This window comes from Embiotoca jacksoni, unplaced genomic scaffold (assembly GCF_022577435.1).
Source record: "Embiotoca jacksoni isolate LCO1_2020_lvr unplaced genomic scaffold, fEmbJac1.0.p SCAF_2, whole genome shotgun sequence".
Lineage (NCBI taxonomy): Eukaryota > Metazoa > Chordata > Actinopteri > Embiotocidae > Embiotoca > Embiotoca jacksoni.
Window position 1 is genome coordinate 11,900,452 of NW_027185340.1, and position 24,306 is coordinate 11,924,757.

General features: G+C 40.9%; 1 protein-coding gene across 14 annotated transcripts in view; it reads left to right on the top strand.

Annotated features, from left to right (window-relative positions):
- map2 (microtubule-associated protein 2) overlaps positions 1 to 24,306 on the top strand; it is an 84,195-nt gene that overhangs the window by 1,013 nt on the left and 58,876 nt on the right. For 13 of the 14 annotated variants that reach the window (XM_069154582.1, XM_069154568.1, XM_069154573.1 and 10 more), the window contains exon 2: positions 22,822 to 22,874. The gene's annotated coding sequence lies outside the window, so the exon portion shown is untranslated. Of the gene's footprint in view, positions 1 to 306; positions 434 to 22,821; positions 22,875 to 24,306 lie in introns of those variants that run through there. The other variant, XM_069154569.1, reaches the window with a different exon arrangement.

Below are 24,306 nucleotides of genomic sequence, written 5' to 3' on the forward strand. Positions count from 1 at the left end.
AGCCAAACAGTCCTGTGCTGCTCCACCTCAGAGATCCTTTTCTTCCTACGAGCTCATACATGATAGATTTCTTACAAGGCACATTTAGGGTTCAGTCCCATCTCATTTCCATATAGGGGCTGGCTATTGATTTCCCTCTGTGGAGTCTACTGGGCATACATTCAAATGCCTGATGCATTGGGGATGAGGCAGGAATTCATTGAGTCATGCACAGCCAAGGCCGGCTGCTACAAAGCGCCTCCTCGCTGAAGGAGTGGGCTCATGTTTCTGGAGGACCTGGCTGACGGTTCCACCTTAGTCTTGCCTTTCTGCCCGCCTGGAGCAAATTCAGCAGTATACTGACATGATCCTTTGGCCGTTGCATATTTCTGAGCGTGACTGACAGGAAGGATAGCGGAGGGGCTGCGAGCAAACATCGAGGAGATTTATCACGGTTAGGATCTGTACTTTGTATGGAAATGTATCTGTTGCTTTGTCTTCTGACATCCTTTCTCCTTCATCCTGTATAGTCGTCATTACAATTTTCTGCAGCACAGCAGGTTTTTATTTGCGACCTCTAAAGTGCATTTGGCTTATTTGAATTTGCATCTGTGATCGTTTGTGAGTGTTTAGGTCGCAAAAAAACCAATGGCTTTTAGTGGTGAATATGAGAGAAAAATGTGTGAGACTCAGCGTGAGTGACGAGGTGGGCAGGCTGAGTGTTGATGTTTGGGTAAAGGCTTAGAGAGGAAGCAGCCATCTGAGATGGGAGGTGTGTGTGCCAGTCTTCACAATAATGTGCCTGTCCTCTACCAGTGGTAGAAGTAACCACTTGAGTTTGAAGTACTTTAATATGGAAACTCATCCCCCCCAAATGAACTTCCAGTGGATACAATATTGGTGTGGAAGAAAAACGTTTCACGGTAAACTGTGGTAAAAAAAATAATAATCTTAAGAGAGGATTTAACAACGTCAATAGAAGGGGGAGAAGTAATAGTGAGTTCTCCTTAGTAATTACATTTTTACAACTATTTTTTTTTTTTTTTTTTTTTACTACCTTTGTCTTAAGCTTTGGCCTTTATTCATTTACGATAACATTTCAATCGCAAACTGCTTAGCTGAAATGTGATGAACAGCAATGCAGCTTCAGCACAAAGACGAGAAAGCAAAGGTGACACACTTGTTATGTAGGATTCTTGTACGTCGGCAGGGGGGGAGGATGGTTTGGGTGATAGATGTCACCTCTGTTTACAGCTCGTGGTAAGATCATTAAGATAATTAAGTTAATGGAGGTCTGCTTGTTGTCTGACAACATGTGTTACTCGCCGTAATGTTCTGTTGCAGGGTCACTGCATTTTCATGTCGGCAATTACGTCTATGTGTAAAATGTTCCAAAACTTGATATGGATTCAATGAGAAGAACTGAAACAGTACAACCCGAAAGTAATTCCTTTTAGACCCAATAAAAAAAAAAAAGACTACTAAAATGTAAAGGAAACATTCACTGCATTAGTTGTTTTTAGTGTCTTGAGTGAGTCCCAATGAGCAGCCCAAGAAGAGGTGCCAGCCAGGTTACGTAGCACCCCGGCCTGCCAGTTCACACGCGTGTGCTGTGCCACATAGGTCTGGTTTACATAAGCCTTGTGTGTCAGTGAGAAGACCTAATCCTGATTCCTACAAAGATACTTAGTCAGCTGGACAGGCAAACACACACACACACATGCACGCACACACACACAGACACACACACAGACACACATACACACACACACATGCACACAGACACACAAACGGGCAGTCCTCGTTTGTTACATTGGAAGCTTGACGTAATGCTGTGTGTGTGTGTGTGTGTGTGTGTGTGTGTGTGTGTGTGTGTGTGTGTGTGTGTGTGTGTCGGCGTGTGAGACAGAGAAAGCAGTATGAAAGAAGAGACACTTGACGGTAGCTTTGGCAGCAGCTCTAACACACTCAACCGACATGTCTGCCAGCTAACTGCCAATCTCTCTCGCTCTCGCTCTGCCTCGCCGGCTGAGAGAAGGACTTTAGTTTTTTTTCGGAGAGATTAGCACATTGGTTAGGGTGCTTATGAATTAGTGATATGATGTTGCTATGCTTCATTAGTACCTTTAGTATGAGCTGGAATCAAATGAAACGATTAGTTTCATAATTAATTTGTTTGCCAATTCATTTCTTCAATGAATCGATTGAGATATTCAGTTTATTATTAAATAAGACAAAGAAAGAACGCAAATTCTTATACTTCAGAGGCCTAATATGTAACCTTTGCTATATTTGGTTGAGATATTACTTACAGCTAACAATTACTCATGTAGCAATATCGTTGACGATTAGTTTTCTGTTACTGAACATGCCTTGTTGACATTATTGGATGCTACTCATACAAAATCAACATTTTCTGGAGTAGACAATTATTAATAACCGTTCAGAGTGCCTTAAATTGTCCAGTGACTGTAAACTCCAGTACTGACATCCAGGATTATCTCTCATATTTGTACTTGAAGTTGACCCTGTTCTATGTTCAAGGACAGGGGAAGAAATAGAAAACAAGGAAGAGTGTCGGGTCCATAAATAACTAGTATGTCATTGATAAAGGGCCTGGCATTGTACATTAGCTGGCTGCTTACAGTCACTTTAACGGTGCGGGGCACAGGGCCAAGGATGCACACATGGACACAATCTAATGTCTCTGCCCACGATCAGGTCGGGCTTCATGGTCAGTGTTTAATGGACTTTTTTTTGAACATGGTGTTGAGATTGTGTGTAAAATGTCTTTACGATAATAAACTGGGACTGACGCATGATTTCGGGTCGGGGTCTGTTGAAGGGCAACCCTCCGCTGGGAGGCAATGTCTCGCCTTAGGGCACTTGAGCAGACAGGAGTTTGATGACATCAGTATTTGAATCACTGACTCAATGACTGATTGAACACTTGTCCTCCTACTCAATGTGAAATAAAACAAGCTACAGGCTGCAGCAGTGAAGTCTGTATGCTGCTTTTCATTTACAGCTGTTGTGAGTTTGTGTTTTTATATACCAAACTTAGTTTTTCACATATTTGATGGTTCATAAATGATTTCATAGTAGAAAAAACAAAACAAGCATATTGATAGAATTACTGGAGACCTGCGAATGATGTCCTACACCTTCACCCAGAAACAGTTGGGATGGGCTCCAGGCTCCCCATGACCATGCCTCGGAATAAAACAGGCATAGATGGTGGATGGATATTCATAGAATTTGTTTTCCCTATAATCAAGGTCAGATATAAAAAGCCCCCAAGAATTGATTTGAAGACTACTTTTGCATTAACTTTGCAATACATTTCAAGTTCCCTTCCAATATTTTGCATTCTCTTGCAGTACCAATATTTTTCTTCCTCCAATCCTTTTGAGCCATAAGTCTACTTCCGCTCGTTTGCTCTGGTGCTCATGAACGGTTAGTGTGTTGTTTCAGTTCGGCTATAACACACTGCCAGTTGAAGGCAATACTGGTACACAGCTTCTGGTTGTGAGCACAGCTGTAGCTGCTCTGCCTGGCTATCCCGGGTAAAGGCAGGATTTGGATATTTTTTTGGGCTTTGGCTGCTGCGGCGGTTCAGTGTTGTGGATATGTCCAGCTGTTTGGTTATTATTTGAATCTGTGGTTCTTCTATGACAGTATGTGTCCTTGCACAAATCGTTACAACCAAAATACAAGCATGGCCAACGCCCCAGTGACAGCTGTGCGATCCTAAGGCTGCAGTCCCACTAGAAGCTTAAGTCTGTCTCAGCAGCGGTCAGTGAGAGAGCCGGTGACGTATAAGTACTTCAAGGTAATGCTAAACTGAGCGCAGTAACTGCTCCTGAATGAAAATGACAGTGCCCTGCAGATTACCGTACTGCCTTCCTCTGGGAAAAACATCTTGACCGAAGAATTCTTTGTAAGTTTACTTTCACTCGTTACACAACCGTGCTTATAGAGTGGTACAATATCAGCATATTTAATGTCCAGTTCAAAGTAAAGTTCCTTGCTGAGATGCTGACAGCAGCTGAGCAGAACTAGACACGTGACTCGGAAGGAATGGGAGAGGAAAAGTATTGTGAGGGAACACAAAATGTTGTGAGGAAACCAAAAGTAGTCTTTAAAAAAAAGATCATACCCACTTTGTTCTTTGAGAAAGTGGCCTGAACTGACGAGAAGTTTCCCTCAGCCAGTAGCTCCACTGAATCGGCTAACAAGTCAAATCTCATCTTTTTACTTGGAGACTTTTAATGCCTTTACAATCATCTTGGTCATAAAACGTACATTTCATTACATTACATCACACACATTCTTACATTATCAAAGGAAATAAAAAGTGCAAGTCGTAATGCTAGATCAGCGTTAAAATGCTAATCGAAAGCAGAATGCTGACTTCAGTTGCTGTATTCTTGACAGCCTTGTCCGGGAAAGAGCCGTCACACTGACAAGTCTAAGCTGACTAATTTCCATTTTTGGCTATGGTTCAGCAGTGGCTGACCTAACCTCACCTGCAGCTAAAGCACATCCACTTTGTCCACTGACAGATTTTACCTGCTCCACAGCACAGTAATATGTCCAATTTTTAAGCATTTTGCGGGTTTTCGTTCCTGAGCCTTGATTTTTTTTTTTGTGTGTCTAGAGGGACTATTTGGGTCAAGCTATAGTTTGTGGGAGGCAGAAATCAGTCAAGTCAAAACCCACAAGAGTCCCCTTCCAACACCCAGACTCTATCTGTCTTACTGACAGCTCTGAGCACAGCATAGACATCCGCTGTTTGTTCCACGCTGTACCTTCATACTTCCTTAGCGATCGCAGCGAATCCAACTTTTTAGTAGGCCAGTTTTTCAGTAGTTTATATTGTATTTTGTGTCAAGCTCACCAAACTATATTTTTGGATTGCCAAATTGCCTCTTCCTTATTGAGCATTATTTAGACATGGAATGCTATATCAAAACCCTACACTCTAAAATACGAGCTCTGCCATAGCATATCACATGAAATGGGACTGGACATATACATGACTTACACACACACACATACACACACACACACACACACACACACACACACACACACACACAGACTTACACACACACACACACACACACACACACACACACACACGCGCACACACACACAGACTTACACATGTAGAAAATGCAGCACAATCCGTCCACATTTCGTGCAGCAAAGCCCATTTAGGATAAATCCCTGAGTTTAAACTAGACTGAGACTCATTTCACTGCAGCTCCTCAATAAAAAAAAGAAAGAAAGTGAAATCATCATAAAAACATTCATAGGTAGCGATAACAGGCTGACAGAGATAACAACAGGCTAGCAGCCACAGTTGCAGCTATTTGTGGAGTTTCTAAAGCCAAACAGATCTTTGAAAAGTTTGACAAAGGACATCCTGGAGAAGCAGTGATCGGAAAAGCAAAAACAGGTGTATGCACTTACTGTTTATGTACGATATTTGTGCTCCATGTCACATAGGAACAGTAACAGTAAATAAAAGATGCAACTACAATTTGAAATGGGCTATTTATTTCTGGCACCTGTCTGATGACAAAAGTCTATAGGATGAATCTATTTCTATATCGCCACATTCTCATTATCCAGAAGTGCATTGCAGACCAGATAAAAAGCTGATAGGAATACATACGTGGGCTGAACCAGGAAAAACATACAGGTGAGTCACAGCTCACCTAACTATTAACTTTCTCTCCTCTACTCTCCTCTCCTCTCCCTTCCCCCCTCCCCTCCCCTGTCTAAATCCTGATTGTGTGGTGTGTGGGTGGATCACCGTTCATGTACAATATCCCTCTCAGTGTTTGTGTGGGAGTGCAGGCTAACATGTACAGTTTTACATGCTTGTGTTGTATATTCCATTTGTGATGTTGAGTGCATCCCAGGCTTTAGTTTGTGACATAATACTGTAATTTAGTTTCTTTTAGCCGGCTTCAGTGCTTTCCTGCGTTCTGCAGAAAGCCTTGTAACAAGGTCCATAGAAGAGTGTGTGGGCATAGTTATGGCTAAATGGCCTGCCAGGTAGAGAAACGCTGTTGTGGGAGGAAAACCTCAGGATGATGAGTGTTTCTCAACAATCAAAGACAGTTGTAGTTACACTGAAAATATTCACTCTTGTCATCTAAATACTGTAAAATATAGAGAAAGTAAGTTCAGTATTGTATGTTTGTTTTCTTATTTAAAGATTATTTTGGGATATTTTTTTTTTTTGTGTGCCTTTGTAGGACAAAAAAATGTATGAAAAAAGAGAAGCAGAATGACTAGAGGCCAACTGCCAGTCAGACTGGATTTTGTTTACTTGTATCAAATAAAAAAATAAAAGATCGTGTACTTATTGGAAAGCTGATCAAAATGTTAGAGCTTGTTTTTTTAGCTCACAAGGTGTACCGAACTGAGGAAATTCAATACCGAATCGAATGTCGCAAGCTTTTTGATGAATAGAAATATCGTTATACCGCCAGTGTTCATTATCAGTGAACCAAAACGATAGGAGATGTCGTGTTCCCACTCAGTGCTAATAAAATTCCCACTGCTCACCACTCGCTTGTATGCAAGGGTTTGAACATTTTATAGATATTAGTCATGTCATGACTGTCCCCAAATCTCTCTATGTCCTCTTTCATGTCTCTGTCAAGAATTCCTTAAAATCTGAAGTCTGATAGCAGAGTACATCTGCCATCTGAGAGATCCTGTCAATCAAGGTGCAATAATCCAAGGAAGAGCTAAATGCACTGGAGGTTTTCAAAGCTTTCAGAGTCTCAATTGTTCCCCAGTAGATTTAAATGGAAATGTACTGTGATGAATTCTGGCTTAACTGACTGCATTTTATTGTCTGGATTTTCATATATTATGCGTGATGTGTCAGAATCCCCCATTATAATGTAATAATCTCACAAGACATTGCGTTATATTGTTCTTTGTCACTTCCTTCTTTACACAAGAAAACAAACTAACGTACTGTACTGATGCTGAGTACCAACAAGCTTGCATAAATTGCTCGTGTTGCAGCCTACGCCAGGATAATTGCATTTCACATCACTTTATTGAAATGCTTTAATATTACTGCTCCTCTTAATAGTTTTTCTTGATGGATCAGAGGTTGGTGTTGACGCCCCCTAAGGTCTGCGACGCAGCCCAGACAGGAGCTGCTAAATGACAACACTGCGGAGGAATGAAATCGTTGTTATTCTTTCTCAAGCAAATGAGAAAACAGGCGGCGAGCCCTTAAGTGAATAGCACATTACAACCCTCTTTCCACCTGCATTAAAACACATCGTGAATAATGGTATTGTATCTTAAAAATGCAGGGCTCCAATCAATGTCAGCTATAAATGTACCTCGTATGTTAAAAGTCCATTTATTCACTCTGGGGAGAGTCAGAGATGCATTTAATTACATTAACAACGACAGGGGGATTAATGAAATGTCACTTTGTTGCAGATTAGCAAGAAATATTAGGCTTCTTATAGCTCAGACACAAGCAAGAGGAGGATTATTTTGTTGATGAAGGGGGTAAATATTACCTGTGAGAGTGCTGAAGGATTTTGATACAGGAGAATCTCTTAATATGCTGTGTACTGGAGATGGAATTGAATGTAAAAACGGAAGCTAAACCCATTTGTTATTAGACAGCTAGGGTATAAGATATTTAAATTGGACTAAATGCTGAATCACCATTTGGCCACAGCTGACATCTGATATTTGTTTTCCGTCGCCCGGCATGCTGGCTTTCCCGGTTTCCCACCATATTGTCAGAAGTGTCACCAGACGCTTTGTAGAGTGTGAGATCTGCGGTTTTTGAACTCGCTGAGGATCTGTGGGAATTCAGAACGTAAAAGCGTACAAGTTAGAGATGAGAAAAGAAAATGAATTATTCTCTCAATGTTTTGAAGTGTTGTGCTTCATTTTTTCAGCTGTCGTCTTCGGGGAGGCGAGTCGTCCCTCTTTCAGTTATGTCATAAACACTGATGCCTACGCATGTGAAAACCCACTCGCAGAACACATTTCCACATTCACACACAAATATGAAAACCCAAGCTTCCCATGGCAGTCGATTAGCGTAGATGACTGTGTGTGTCTTTAATCTAGTTTCTCAACCCTTTTGATCGCTGTGTTTAACTGGATGTGTTGAAGGACACTTCTCTCTTCTTCACAAGCTAATCCCGTCATGTAACTTCAGTACGACTGTCACCAATTCCTGCTTAAAGTGTCATCAACACAACCCAAACACTGTAGAGCTTTATTCTGAGATTCCCCCTGTCACAACTGCACTATCAAGAATTATCACAGATCTGTTATTGTGAGTGTTTGGGAGCGAGCTTCCTTCTCTAAAGCATCCCGTGGGTTGACTCCGCAGGGAAACACTTCTCTTGTTTTAGGCTTTTATCTGTGCAGGCAAAACCCTATTTTTGATCACACCTGGCCTCGTATAACATAAAGTACTTGTATTGTAATTGTACTTGAAGTATCTGGTCAGTCAGTGCATTTAAAATGGAGGCAGGTTACATAAACCAATCACAGATAGCACACGTTATAAGAGGATTGCTTGGCAGCTGGAGCGTATTCCTTAGAAGCACATTACTGTTTATAATGTTTAATGTTTTTTTATTTTCATGATGTAACCCAAAACTATGGTACGACTGTTACAGCTATATATGCAGTGTAACAGTTTCAAATGAAATGGTCATAACATTATACTTTTTCATACTACTGAAATGCAAAATATGTGGCTATGTAATTGGATTAAAGCATTCCAAAAAAATGTGGCACAACAAAAGGTAAGAAATTGTGTTGAGCTAATATATGTAAAACCTACATCTGCCTCTAATAACTGTCCATCACCTGCATTAACATAATAATACACAATGAAACGACAGAGGCCAAAAGTAAAGGTCATACAAAGGAACCTACACACAGAGCGGCACAAACAATACAATGGTTATTAGATTACCAGGATTAAGGGCTAGTTTATATATGATTAAGTGGGAGTGGGAACCTACCAACTGGAGAAAATCACAGGATTACAGCAAAGAAACAGAGGATGGGATTACTGAAGTGGCAGTTCACACACACACACACACACACACACACACACACACACACACACACACACACACACACACACACACACACACACACACACACACACAATGGCCTATTGCATAAAAGATGAAAAATGGTCAAATGAAAAGTGTGTGTGTGTGTGTGTGTGTGTGTGTGTGTGTGTGTGTGTGTGTGTGTGGTGGCCTTTTTCAGTCAAATTGTTCAGACTAAATATCTTAGCCAGTCTCTTTTAGGGATTACGTAGTGACATGACTCGAAGTGAGCACAGACTACTGCTGACAGTGAATACTTCCACCTTTAACAGCTCATTTCATCTCATATTCGGACCTGTAAAAACGCCATTCAAAACTATGGCTAACGATTTGAGAAAAAATAAAGCGGATAAAAGCAACAGGATACAGAAAATTATTCATTTCTAGTAATCAAACTAACACCAGCAGCTTTAAAATAGTTGCTGCAATGGCATATTCAGCCTCTTTGCTGTCTCCCAGTGGAAGCCATTAAGTCAAACCACCCACAATTCTCTCTCTCCCACCCACCCACCCACCCACCCACACACACACACACACACACACACACACACACACACACACACACACACACACACACACACACACGCGGTAAAGCATGCTGCTCTCTCACAGCCTCCAATCCATGTACCTTTTGTCAGCAGGAACGCCCTCTCTTTGATTTGCTCATTGCAGTGTTCTTCCATGTTGCAGCACCTGATTTTATGTGCCTTCTCTTGTTTTCAGGGCAGATTAGGACGTATGAAGGAATCCCAGAGAGGAAAATCTCTTCACCCTGCCAGCTATTACATTTTACCGCATATAGTCACTGCTTTTGGGTCTTGAGAATGCTCGGCTGCATTTTTCTCACTCCTCTCTCCCTTCCCTCTCTTTGTTTCCCTCTGTGTGTTCATTTCATACATATGCCTAGTGTGTATTTGCTCCGCCGTTGCATCCAGCATGATTTCTGCTTCCATGGCAACCTGGCACTATAATCTAGTTCTGATGTGCAGATGTCATTAATAATTATTGCTCACCATTGGGTGTTTTTACGTTTATGTTACATTACTCTCGCTTAAGCCAGACCATTCTCTACCATGCTGTGCCAGTGATGAAGAATGGTCTGCCTGCAACCATACATCATCCTGGCATAGGGTACAAAAAACAACAAAAAAAACACTCTGGCTTTTTTGTATTTCTTGAATCCAATCACAGTCTTCTTGGGCGGCGCTAAGCCCGCTATGCAATGATGGTACCGTTGCACAGTAATGTCAGGGGGAGTTTTGATTGAGTGCAACATTTGCACATAAGGATGAGAGCCTTTGCGTTCAAATGGCTAAATCCCCACTAAAAACCTGAAAAGAACAAAGCAAACCTGCTTTATTGCAAGATCCAAGTCTTTGTCAAAACTTGCAATTTTCAGCGTGTTGGTTGCTATCTCGGATGTTGTTTTCCATAGTGAGGGGGATTTTCAAAGCGCTAGCTTGCAGATAGCGGAAGTGGAGGAGCCTAAAATAGTCGGATAATGGCAGGTCTGTACCAACATTCTCCATCTGATGAGTCAGGCTAATGTTAAGTGGAAAGCCCATCATGTTTGACAAGCTGCCAAACATGAAATGAGTCAGTTTTTTTTTTATTAAAGACACCTCAAACCGAAAATCCAGTTTTTAATCTTGTTAACATACCTATGTGGTGTTTTTTTTTTAATATGCTACAAGACATATCATCAACGAACAAAGCAGTGACAGTGTCAAATCCACTGATTTAGACAGACAGCGTTTCATACATCACAAATTTAAAGAGCCACTCTTGTCAGCTTGTGAGGGGGGTTTTCCAAATCACCGAGCAGCAGGTAAACTGCCCAGAGTTGCGTGGACATAGGCAGGTACTGTTTTTATATTCATAGATCCAAAGATGTAGAGTTACATCTAGGCCACTTTAAGGAATTTTTTCATGAAAAAAAACTTCGGTGTCTAATTTTCATGAACAAATATGGGTTTTTAGGGGATTAATCATAACATGGGAGGGGACTTTAACTTGAGCTGTTTTCTATGGCTCTACTCAAAGCAAGATGGACACATGACGCCAAATCATGGTGCCCGTTGTTTTCTTTGCAGCGATAAATGTGGTGAGGGTAAAAGAAAATGAAAACCAAGGTCAAGTTATTGTATTCAGCTGATGTAGGTAGTGTTTGCTCTAATTGGGTTATACATCATGGTGTAAGGGTAGTGGTGCAACAGTGGTTGAAGTTACGCTTCAGTGTCTTTGATCACTGCTTATCAATTACTTGAAGCTCTGTAGAGTGTGTTGGGTTCGAGACTCTATTGGGCGCCAAAGACTTTCAACGTCGACGAATCTCATTAACGTCAACAGTGTTTCCCCCCGTGTTCAATGTGAAGTGAATTTTAGAGGCACAGAGAGTGAATGCTATCACACACGTAGGTGTGAATCCGCACTATCCTCATGATTCGATTCGATTAGGATTCACCTGCCAATGAATTGATTGCATCTTGATGCATCTTGATTTTTGATGCATCTTGATTCTTGATGCATCTTGATGCATCTTGATGCATCTTGATGCGGTGTAGAGGGGCAGTGTAAACCAGATTATTTTCCTGTAACTACAATATACAAATGTCTCTTAGACACCTAACATGCAGACTATTGGTAGAAAGGCCAGGCTATAATTTTGTGTGATTATGTCCTGTCACTGCATCAATGCAGAATCTTCCACGTCTGCATCGCAATGCGTGTTACAATTGGGAATTTCACACCCCAACCACATGCTCATCCTCGTCATTTAGCAAAAACAGATGTAAGCAAGTTTAACGTGAGCAAACAATTTTGGTCATGTTTTTTTTTGTAAAATAGACTGAAAACTGATGTGAAAATTCCGCTGCGTTTAAGCTTTAATTAGAGGGTATTGTCTGCAGTCAAAGTGTTCCCGATTTCCCTGACAGCCTGTAAATGCTTTTAGATTACAGTTTGATAGTCTGTGTTTCACCCTTCACCACATTAACCAATGTAGCATCAGTTATGAGTCACTGTTACACTTCATTGTCCCCCAAAAAATGTGGTCCAGTGGCTTTAGGGGAGATGGATTTTTACTTATGCATCCCTGGCGTCCCACTCTCCACATCCCCACTGCCGTTTGTCATATACAGCCATTTTCTGAAAAAAAAAAAAAAAAAAAAAAAAAAAAGAAAAAGAAAAATCTATTTCTCTCCCTCTGACATGAACCTTCACAGGCTGAATCAGCTAATGCTGTTATCAGTTGCCATGGAGACTGACTGAGTTAGGGTGTTGCTGTGGAAACTGAGCCGCTGCTCATTACCACCCACAGCAACCCTCCACACATGCTTGAGCAGCACCTCACATGAACGCATGCACGCTTTTTAACACACACACACACGCACGCACGCACGCACGCACGCACGCACGCACACACACACACACACACACACACACACACACACACACACACAAAGCCCCAGTACATGTGCTTTTCTATGGTGTATCATTTGTGATTACGATCGATATTGTTTATATTTTTATTTAAACATTACAGACAGACAGAGACAGCATATGCATACCTCTACACATGTGCAACAAGCTGCCGTGGCAATTTGTTCATGTGACTGTGAGACCTAAACTGAAATGACACAGGGAGGTAAAGATTCATTGGTCAACATAACTCAATCTATTGTTCCTTTCATCCCAAATGTCACAAACCACAATAGCAGCCAGTGAGTATGGTTCTGTATTCAGCCATATTTGGTAAAACATATGAACACATTAAACCTACAGGTGAAGGGTTTCCTTCAGATATTTTTGGTCCGTAAGAATCTTTGGTTAAGTATTTAACGGGCAGCTCTGTGGGGGTTCACATGACTCTTGGTGATTAAAGATTAAATTACCACCCCCCCCCCCCCCCTTCTTCCTGACAGGAGCCAATCAGAAATCAGCATGCTCTTTATCGATGCAATTAGCATGCAGCTTCTAGGTGTGGTCAGGCGGAAATCCGCTCCCCACAGGCCTTTTTCACAGGAAACAATTACGTCATAGCAGGAATAACACAGGTGTTACTAATAACATGCTGCTCAAGTGTCCGAGCATGCACAATGACAGGCGCCTTAAACTAAATAAGGTAAGTGGCCTTTTATTAACACCTGTGCTGTTCCTATTGTGACATCACAAAATGTCTGCTATGAAAAGGCCCATGAAGGGGGAAAAAAAATCGGTTCTCATTTGTCTCATACCATCTTACTAAACACTGACGTCCACAGCGTTTGAGCGATACTTGCAACGTTAATGACAAGAAAGTGCTAATTGACATCTTTTTTTTAATGCAGCCGTTAACCTGCTGGTCTCGTTAGCGTCGGGTCTCCAGCACCGAGTGGTTTAGCAGCACTGTACAACCCCACCCATGCTATATTCTGTCTCTATGCTTTTTGCCAGACCATGCAAGTAATTATGTTTCTTGTGAAATATGATCTAATCAGGATAAGTAGTTGCATCAAGACTAGTTATTCTTGAATAATAGGGCTTGTCCCCTTATTTTTTTTGCATTTTTCACAGTCTAATCTCCTCGAAATAAAGTTACATGTATTCAACAATGCAACTGCAAATGCAAATAAATTATACTACAAATAATGACATTAAATTCATTTTCACAATTATGCTAGTTATAGTGTTTTACAAATAATATAGAAGACAAAATGTTGACATCTAAAAACCCGCACATTTTAGTCATCCTTAGGTTTAGTTTGAGATGTTGTATGAAAACCTGAACCATGCAGTTGATCAGGGCTTCCTGCCTGCGGTTGTTTATTAATTCAGCAGTAGCGGCGATGCCTTCTGTGGCTCACTGTTTCACTGCTCCCCTGATAGATGTCTCTGTGATACCGATACATTCAAAAACACACACACACACACACACACACACACACACACACACACACACACACACACACACACACACACACACACACACACACACACACACAGCTCTTGCACACCGACTGAGAGGTCCATAAAACAGGCTTTGCAGTGATATTTAATGCTGAATACTCTCAGGACAATATTGGGCTACATTTTGTGTTAGCACAGTTTTCTCAATAATCTTAGTGCTAAAATGATCTTTAATGTATGTAGGCCAGCGGAGGGAAGTGATATGAAGGCTGTGATCACACACGTCACGTTTTTATACGAAGTACCTTTTTCTAAATGTTTTGCATGGTGCCACCTCACTTTTTGTTTGCTTTTTTTATTTTTTTATTTCTGAGCATCAGATGTATGTTAACATCCACGTGACATGCGTGTCAGTGTTCTAATTACAGTTAAGTAACTGCACATGTTACTGCGAGAGAATTTGCATCGGTCGGCCCGCCCAGAGCTTCTGATAACTGAGTCCAGCTAATCTGTCATAGCTTCACGACGTGTCTTTTGCCATACAAATTACAAATAAAGTGTGTCAATACAGGCTGTTTTCTCTCTCCATGTCCCATTGGCATTTAAAATAAAGAGCCCTTATAACACTATAATATCAAATAAGCCAAAGCCGATGCATTATGTGTTGAAGTGTAGTGATTTTAAGTACCACTCAACATACAGTAGATAGTCATTCATACGGTCTGAGGACATGGTCATGCATATATCTGCGTATGTAATGTACATGTTCATTCAACAAGAGAGGACATCTCCGGAGCTTTCATTAAAGGAAGGAATTCAGTCACTAAATGTACCATGTTTTGGAGGAAATTCACAGATGTCCCAAACTCGTCTTAAAAACTTTGAATGCACTGTTAAAATTCTATTGGACTGTTAGATAACTTCTTCCAGACAGTGATATCACACATACACTTGGCAAGTTTCACACTCTTCGACTTGACAATGCTACTGAACGTGCTGAATCAAAGCAAGACTGATCTTGAGATTGTTTTCGCCACATACAGTAATTCTACAGTGGCAATGAAAGCTGCATCCACCTACGCTTAAACAACAGCGAGTGCTCACAACCATAAGCTGTCCATATGCGTCCGCTAGTGAGTGTTTGTGCATATGTGTGTGCGTGCCCTGTACTGTAGGTATTTGTACACTGGTGTGTTTGTGCGAGACTCAGAGACTATAGGGAGTGTTCATTAGCTTACTGGCAATATAATTGACTGGTGCTGTTTATATTGCCGCCCATGCAAACTCATAAAGAAGCTGTGGAAACGTGAGCTCTGTTGTAAAGACCACCGCTATCTGAAGCCGTACAACATCTGACGCCGACAGGGCAGGCATTTTATTTGACAATACATATGGTGTCTGACTGTTGAGAATAGTGCCGAAACTGAGAGAGTATAGTCCTCGGAGGAGGCACAATGAGGTGGAGACAGCAGGAGGGGTGAAGCAAATAGAGGAAAATGAGAGAAAAAAAAAATCTAATTTTAGCAAGGTCATTTATTCTTTAATCTGTGTGAAGCCTTTTTTATTACTTACACTCTTTTCCTCTTCTTTTTTTATACACTCCAAATTGCATTGAGCAGAGACCGAACAGGGAAAGGAAATTCACCTCCATTATTTGGAGGTAAAAAAAACCCAATGAGGTTGTTTTCAGAGGTTCACTGTTTCTCTCCTTTCTCAACCCCCACTTGATTTCTTTCCCTCTCTTTTCATTTGCAAGGGGAAATTAAGGGTTATTTCGGTCGACTGTGGAGAAACCACTTGTCTCAAGGAACTGCAGTGCTTCAGCGGGATGTTTCATCCCTCTATTCACACATTATGCACCATGCATACAGTATTTACTGTAATGATATAATCCATGTAGTGTTTCGCGAATATGCAGAAAAGGCCAGAGAAGTGCTCTTTTAAATAATAGTTTGTATTTTCCTCCCATAAAGTTAATTAAACTGCTGCTGATGGCCCTCTGACATCATCATTGTCTTTACTTATGGCTTTTAATTATTTCTTGTTATTGGATTACTGTGCTGTGACTTGGTGTAAAAAAACAGAAGTGCGAGTCGAATAATTCATAACTGAGTTTGTGTGATAGTTTCACTTATTGTTATCACCTCATCAGGCTTTAATCAATGATGTTTGTTTTGTGTGTTGTTGTGGATAATTAATTAGGTAATTTAACCTGTTTATTGCCTGTATTACAAAGTAGCTTCCTTTGTCCTGAGATGTGTCCACCCCGCCCCTTTACATGGCGTCAAAAGCTGAAGAAAAGTCAGCAAACAACAGCTTGGCACACGTCGTATATCCCTCAAAATATTTGTGAGCCTCATTTGGACCTTTAGGTAAACTGAATACGGTGTTGAGGTTTAAGCAACGTATTGACCAGTCGTAGATTTTGCCATGAGGGATTTCAGGGCTACTGATCCGTGTGCTGCTCAGGGTGGAGTTTTTTGGGGAAAAAAAGCCTCACTGTGGACTGTTCCCTCAGTTTTGGCACCCTCTGCTGGCCAAACAACAAATTAAGAATATAATTAATGGGGCCAAGTTGCTCAGCTCAGCAGGTAAGCGGTGGCACCCAACAGTATATTATTTGGACAAGTGCCGGTCGTTACCTCTTGAATATTATCATTACATCATGTTCACTGCAGAGTGGGAAAGTTGTAACATTTTTAAGCCTCTATTTATGTGTCAATAGTATAACATAAAAATACAATTCAGTTGAAACCCTAGAGAATAAAAGATGTGCCACAATGAATGTGGATTCAAACTGCATCTTGTCCATTGTGTCAGAAATAGACGTCATTAACGATTCCACTATTGGCTGTATTTTTCCAGCCATAAATTAGAATTAACAGCATTTTTTGCACAAACTAGAACTGAAACAAATGAACAAATGTGCTTCCTGTTCGAGCGATCATCACACTGCCTGTTTGCAGTCATTTTCAATCCGGGCCCTGTGTGTGTGCTTCCAAACTCCACCCAGCCGAAGGGTGACTGATGTGGGTTCAGAACAGACCACAGAGGCCTGGGAGGACCCAACCAGCTGGATGCCTCAGAGCCTCACTTTTTCCAACATCTCGGCAGTGAGAGAAAAAAAGTACAAACAATCAGGCATAAATATTTTTTGCAGTTCTGAGAATATTTATGTAACAACAATGCAAGAATCAAATAGGTTAGACAGAAAATGTTAACTTTAAGTCAAATTTAACCTTTGTGGTGTCACTGCCTTTAAGGTAAAGGAACAACATCATAATAGAGGGATACTCCATTAAACTACATGACATGTTCGACTAGCATCTGGAGAAACGGCCACAACATAAGCAGTCAAATTTTTAATCATTTAATCATCAATCACATTTAGGTTGAAGTAAAAAAAAAAAAAAAAGCCTGAATAATTAATAGATTTAAGCTCGGCAATAATCAAACATATCCACCGTGTCACACTGATCGTTAGATGTAGCCATTTTTTATTAAAGGTCAGAACAAATTAAACGAGACCAATCCCAGAGAAAAGCAGCGTTTCTACGGTTACCATCGCCAGCATGACACTCTGATTTGATTTGTCAAAGCAGAGGAAAGAATGACTTGGATCAAAGGGTTACTGAAGTGAGAAATGGAGAGATTAATGGACTCAGATAAGAAGAGATGGAAGGCGTATTTGTTTCATTTGCCCTCTTCTTTTCTTTTTTCTTTTTTCCCCAGTTTCTCTGTTTCTCTCCACCTTTTCTTCACCCCAATCACGTGCTTGCTCTTTTCATCCTGCTGCCTCCTGGTGTGCATATCCTGTTGGCATAAGGAGCTTTAGCTGCTTTGCTTGGAGAGCGGAGTCAGAGTCTTTGTGTGTCTGTGTGTGTGTCAATGGGAGTTTGGAGTTGGTTGATTAAGCCCTGTTAATGATGCTGTAATGTCCCAAAACAGACGAGGGACAACTCCTTTCTGGGAGAGCTTTTTTTGTGGAAAACTAGCCAGGATATATGAAGAGAAGGGGGCTAAAACGGGGTTTAATAAATTAAGCGTCTGTGATGCCTCCAGTGGTTATTATTGACTTTTGTCTTTACAAATGAGGCAGGAGGTAGTCCAACATTTTTATGAAAAAGTTTTGGTGCTCCATAAGCAGAACAGACCTGTTTGCCATTTGAAGGAAAAGTCTGAGTGCCCTTGGGAATTAATCAGTTTATTTTTCTTCTAAATGTTGATGTCCTCTGATAATGGTGGATAATTTGATTTTCATATCTCATTTGAGGGATTTTGCCGAGGCAAACACAAACTGGATCAAGTTTTCATTCATTTTTCTTTTTTCTTTTTTGATTAGGGCGCTTAAATCTAATCTCATCGCATCGGACTTTAATTCCACGTGTTCACTTTTCAATGAATGAACCTATCCTAAGTATGAGTAATATTTCATAGTCTGCTACTTCTTCCAGGCTGCTAAACTGCCTGTCATCAGCTCCAATAAAACAAAATCAAACCTGATGTTTGGCAGTTACAAATTTACTGTGTGATTTTAGTCCCAAAGACAACTCCTGATTTCCTTCATCTCAGACTCTGTGTGGCTGTCTGGGTTTTGGCATGATGGAGAAATGAGGTTATTTTAGAGCTGGAACACAAGAGATGCCTCACAACTTCTAGTTAAATTTGGGCCTCTGATGGCACAGAAAGCAAGCAACATTTCCAACAAGTGGCCTCTTTTTCCTTTCTTCATCTGTTGGACATTTAAACAACGATGCAGCGCTGCTTTGGAGGTTCTTGCATCCAGGAAAGATGCACTTGCGGGTGGAGGGAGACGTCCTGTAGCAGCCAGCTGATGTACAATAACAATCTGACTACGGCAGGAGTAGCAACTGAAGTCGAGTGGGATGACCTCTTATGCAAATGAGCTCCAGGCTTTTATAGCGTTTCACCGTGTGAGAGGAGGAGCCATGCAGAAGGCTTTATAAACCGTCTGTGCGGTAGCTCGGTGACGTTATGAGGATGGCTTTTAGCCCCACTTACAAAATCCTGAGCTGAAGACGGATGAGAAACTGTTTAACGGTCTAACTCCACATTTCAGTGCGACAACGTTTGCAAACTTTGCACATGCTTTCAGCGACTCATTTCACATTTATATAATTTATTGAGAAGCAAATCTTGGAATTTGCTTTAGAGGGTCTTTAAGGGTTCATCATGAGATGTGTCATGTGTGTCACCAAGTGATCATATTTGCATGTACTAACAGTTGGATTAATGCTATTGTAGTTATTATTTGTCAAATGTAGCCATAAGAAACAAGGAAATTGGAAAGCTCATTGCAGTCACTTCTCACCGAGGATAAAAAGTCAAGTCTATCTGCTAGTGAATGATTTCCAGTTCTTTTAAATGGCGATGGGAATTCAGACATACACTTTGTGATAATGAAAGGAACTGTTGTGTTCCTGAATAGCTGTCTGTTGAGCGCTCATTGTGACCAGATGCAGACTGGCATTGGCGGGATGAAGCTGTGAAACAAGCGCAGACACTGAATAAATTACTGGCTGACAAGTTTGACTGCCGTGCTAACTTACTGGTTGGCTGTGCAATAAGAAGGTAGAATGAATTACAAATACATGGAAATAAGGAAGATGGCGAACCATGGATCTCTTTGTGTGTATGGCAGTTTAAGAACTGCGGATTTAAAAGAAAAATTAACATTTAAAAAAAAATCTTCCTGGGGAGAAAAAAATATTCCCGAGAGCTGCTCAGACAACAAACTGTGCATAATGACACCTGTCTTCCTTCATCTTTTTTTGCCTCTTGTCCCGCGAGCTCTCTCTTTATGTTGATATGTAGGCCTTTTGCACACGTTACAGATGCATTTTTCAGCCTCAAGTATGTCTGACAAATAAACTATATACATTTTAGATGTCACAGTTATTAATGGCTTAATTATGCGTATAACTGTGGGCTCTCTTCTGATCCCATTTTTTCCTGGTTGATTTTTTCACTGGTGCCTTCCTACTGAAGGTGACAGTGCCGAGACCAACCAGGAAGTCCCGTTTGATGACTAATCAGACACAAACTCTTTGCAGAGCTGCAAATAATGTGGGTTGCCAAATGATGTTGGGCTGTGATTTGAGTCAGTTTAATCAGCCCACTTCATTGGCTCTGCTGAATAAACCTGTAGTCAAGTCACAATCCAATTTTAGAAAATGCTATTGCTGGTGTGCATGAGCCCTTCTGGTTTCCCTGCAGCCCCCGGTTGGAAAGGAAGAATTTGTAATTGCAAAAGCATAAAATCAAAGCATCCACTTTTAATTAGATTAGGGGCTGACTCACTGTGCGCGTTTGTCTACAGTATATTTGTGTTGGAGCGTTGCAGAATCTGATAACATTTTTTGGTTGATATGTATTCATTTTTTTTTATATTCATTCATTATTATCTACTCAAGATTTTCATCTTTTGCTGTGTTTTAGGTCATTTTGTTTAAAAAAAAAAAAAAAAAAGAGCTAAAGAAAATCTGAAATGAAGCACCAAAGTAAAGTTTACATTTTCTATTACTGTGTTTTGCAAGTGTTGATTGTAAAAAAAAAAGAAGGTATTTGTGAGTGTTGGTGTGTTGAGAAGTTCTGTTGTACCATTTCGATTGCTGGAAGTTCAGGCATTGGAGATGAGTCAGCTTTTGTAAATTGTCCTTTGAAAATTTTAGCCATGAATTTTGAAAACTTGACATTTATATGACGAGGAATGCGACCCTGCATGTTTTTTTTGTTTTTTTTTCTTCCCCATTTTGGTGAACATTTTAGCAAAAGGCAAATGCAACAATGGATTTAATCAGATGTTGTAGTCTTATAAACCCTGATTTTTCTTAGTGCTTGAAATGAAACCGACTTTTGTTGCTTCTTGTTAGCGTTTTTGTATCTTACCTTTTTGATTTCATTATGTTTTTTGAATGTTACATTGACTCTCAGCACAATGCAGCAGCTGGTCAGGGACCCGTGAGCTGAGGCAGTGAGTTGTACAACACCTTCAGCTTGTGCAGGGAAGCTTATGGCATAAGGTGTTGGAGGGAAGACAACACCAGACTGTTGAAACTTTAGATGGAGGAATATAAATTCCCTGATTGTGCCCAGGAATCTTTTGACCCTCGAACACATTATTTTTTCAGGAAATCTCCTAGATGTGCTTTGAGCAAAAAAAAAATGGAGGGTTTTACTGAGGATCTCAATCAGCTAAACCTTCCTAAAGGAGGTGCTGCCGGAGTCCTGGCTTGATGCTGAAAGCCATTCAGCCATTCAGTCTGTGTGCGCTCAGTGCCAAGAATATGAACAGTGCTCTTGTTTTATGTCGAGGACATTCGGGCGCTTTGCACCAGAATTGCGCCTTCCCTTTCCTGTTTTATTATATTCATGGGCAGAATATCAGGTAGGGGATGATGTCTCTACCACGTGCATGCAATAACACGGGTCTGTATTTATTGGACGTTGATCTTTGATGTGCTCTCGACGAATCAAGGATGTGGATCAGTAGTTCCATGTTGAGGTCATGGTTACAAACACATTATTTGTAATAACCTGCAAGCAACATCCAACAACGAAGTCGTGAACAGGATTTCTTTACATCATACCGATGCTGAAGGAGCTAAGGTCTACAGTTCAGTCAGAGGTCAATGAAAGGGCTTCGGTAGCATTGTAGCTGATTGCATTTTTCTGGAGTTTAAAACAGATGGGAACATATCTATATTTGTGTTTTTATAAATATTCAACCATATTGTGTTTTTTTTCTCAGCATGTCAAATCTCACGTTTTACCCACAAGATTTAAGTTGTACTGTCTTGGCAAGATATGTCAAATGGACCTGTGTTAAAGGCCTCATCCAATATAATAGGATCAGTCTTTATGATTAGATGAGGTAAATGCTGGCAAAAGAACGTTTAGGCTGCTTCTTCCGCTCACCTTGTTGTCTCGGTGATTTAGGGAATGGACATATGCATCGAGTAATGACACCTGATCCCTTTACCCCAGTTCAGGAATGAGAACGCGTCAATTTCCCGATGAATTTTTCCTTCATTGGAAGGAATTGAATATAGGAAAACTTTTGTAAAAAAATGTTTTTATACTGATGAGTTAGATCGACAGTTACTGCTGTGGTTTGTGTGGCCTACAGTGTCTACATGCACGAGTATGTTGGGAATGGCTGTTAGACGAAAGCCAATTAGTGTGTGTGTCTGCTCTTGTCTGCAACTGTGTATCTGATAAATGGGGCTGCAGGTTGTGTTTATCCTTTCATGAGGCTTTCTGCAGTGTGTGTGTGTGTGTGTGTGTGTGTGTGTGTGTGTGTGTGTGTGTGTGTGTGTGTGTACGTGAGAGAAAGAGAAGGAAACGGCAGCAGGGGAGTGGGGATACCTGTTAGTCTTTGTGGCTGCTGTCAAACGAACCCTACACGTGGTATTAACAGGCACACACACACACACACACACACACACACACACACACACACACACACTGATAAGCGCTTCTTTTCTTACTGTCACTTCACCTCCTTCCTTTCCTTTAGATCCACAATTGATTGCAAACCACTATCAGTCACACTCTCCCTCCTCAGCCACTGCTCACTATTTTCTCACCTCTGCTTCTTCCCCTTCCTTTGCATCTGTCCCTAAGATATACTGTCGGTATGTGGGAGCCAGTGTGTGTGTGTGTGTGTGTGTGTGTGTGTGTTTGACTGAGTTGCTACCTGCCACTGCACTCCCAAAGTCCTGGCAGCCAAATCTAATCTCTCTCTCTCTTTTTCTCTTCTTTCCCCGCTTATCCTCTCTCATCCTCTCAGGTCTCGGATGTTATCCTTTCTTCTTAGCCGCAGACAACATTTCATCTAGCCAGGTGAGTCTCCCAGTCTCTCCCCCATCTCCCTTTGTTTTGTCATCTCACCTTCTGTCTCCCTCCCTCCCTCCCTCCCTCCCTCTCTCTCTCTCTTCACCGCCATATGCCTTTCGGTGCTGCTGCAAAGATGCTGCGTCATTGTGCTGGTTGTATATCGACACAATTGTTGTTCCACTGTAGCAGAAAAAAGCAGATGCATTTCTGTTTTGTCCCACCTGTTTCTCTCTCTGTCTGAGTCACCATGTCGTACCGGGGGAACGTGTATTTGTGTATGCATACGTACGTAACTTCATGAATGTATGAATATTGTGTTATTAGGAATCCAATAGCCCAAGCATATCGAATGCTGTGCATTTGTGTCTGTCATTGGTTCACTATTTGTTGTTGAGAGCATGTGCATGAAAACAACAGGCTTCACTCGTGGTTTGTGTGTGTGGACATGTCTAGACGCTCCCAGGCTAGTAACACCTTCACGTGGTTCAGGTGCAGAGTGGAAAGGCACATTATCCCCACTAATTGAGACTCTGTAGATTCACTCTATTTGTCCAAATTATGGTGTCGAGGGGAAGTGACAAATCAGAAGGGTAAAATACAAATTGTCGAGCTCTCCATTCAGAAAAAGATTAACTCCCTGACCTCAGATCTTTTGCCTTTTTATCTCTTGGCCGAAGCAGCATATTCTGGCTGGGCTGGTTGGTCTTTCAACCACTTTGCACACAATTGCACACCAGAATTACTCTCCTTTTCTTTGAAGTCATTACCAGCACATCAGCATTTAAAATGACTCTTTATTGATATGAAATGCTTTGATGCCAAAGTGTTAAAAGGTATTCTGCTCTGGTATATAAATGTAACATGGTGATATATTCATAATAATCCAGTCATTTAATTTATTGAAATTTAATTTAAATTACTAAAATAAAATATTAGATAAACAATATTATATCAAACAACTCCCTGTAATGGAAAAGGGCTTCTGGTAATGCCCATCCCAGAGATCTATGCAGCTTTTAGCCTTACAGACCATTATTTTGGTTTGCTGGACCATATGGTTCAGTGGCTTTGGCTGTCATTAACTGTCCTCATATAAAACCATGGGCCACTGATCCCACAGGCTAATTGCTTTCTCTCTGCCCAGAGTGAAATGGTGGAGAGACAAATGCAAATGGATGACGGTTGGAGCTGATATTGTTTAATATAGCAGGCCTTTGTTTATTGCTGTTTAGTTTGTTCGTCTGCTTTATATTTATATCACATTAGCAATGTTTCTAATGAACATTGTATGAGATGTTACCGTTATCTGAGTCTTTGTAATGCAAATAGCTGCAATTTGTAATGAGTTTGCAACTTTCAGATACTTAGACCAACAAACTCTAAATAATGTTCTTCTGTAAAACGTCGGCCAGCCACTGCCAGTGGAGGAGCGAACACA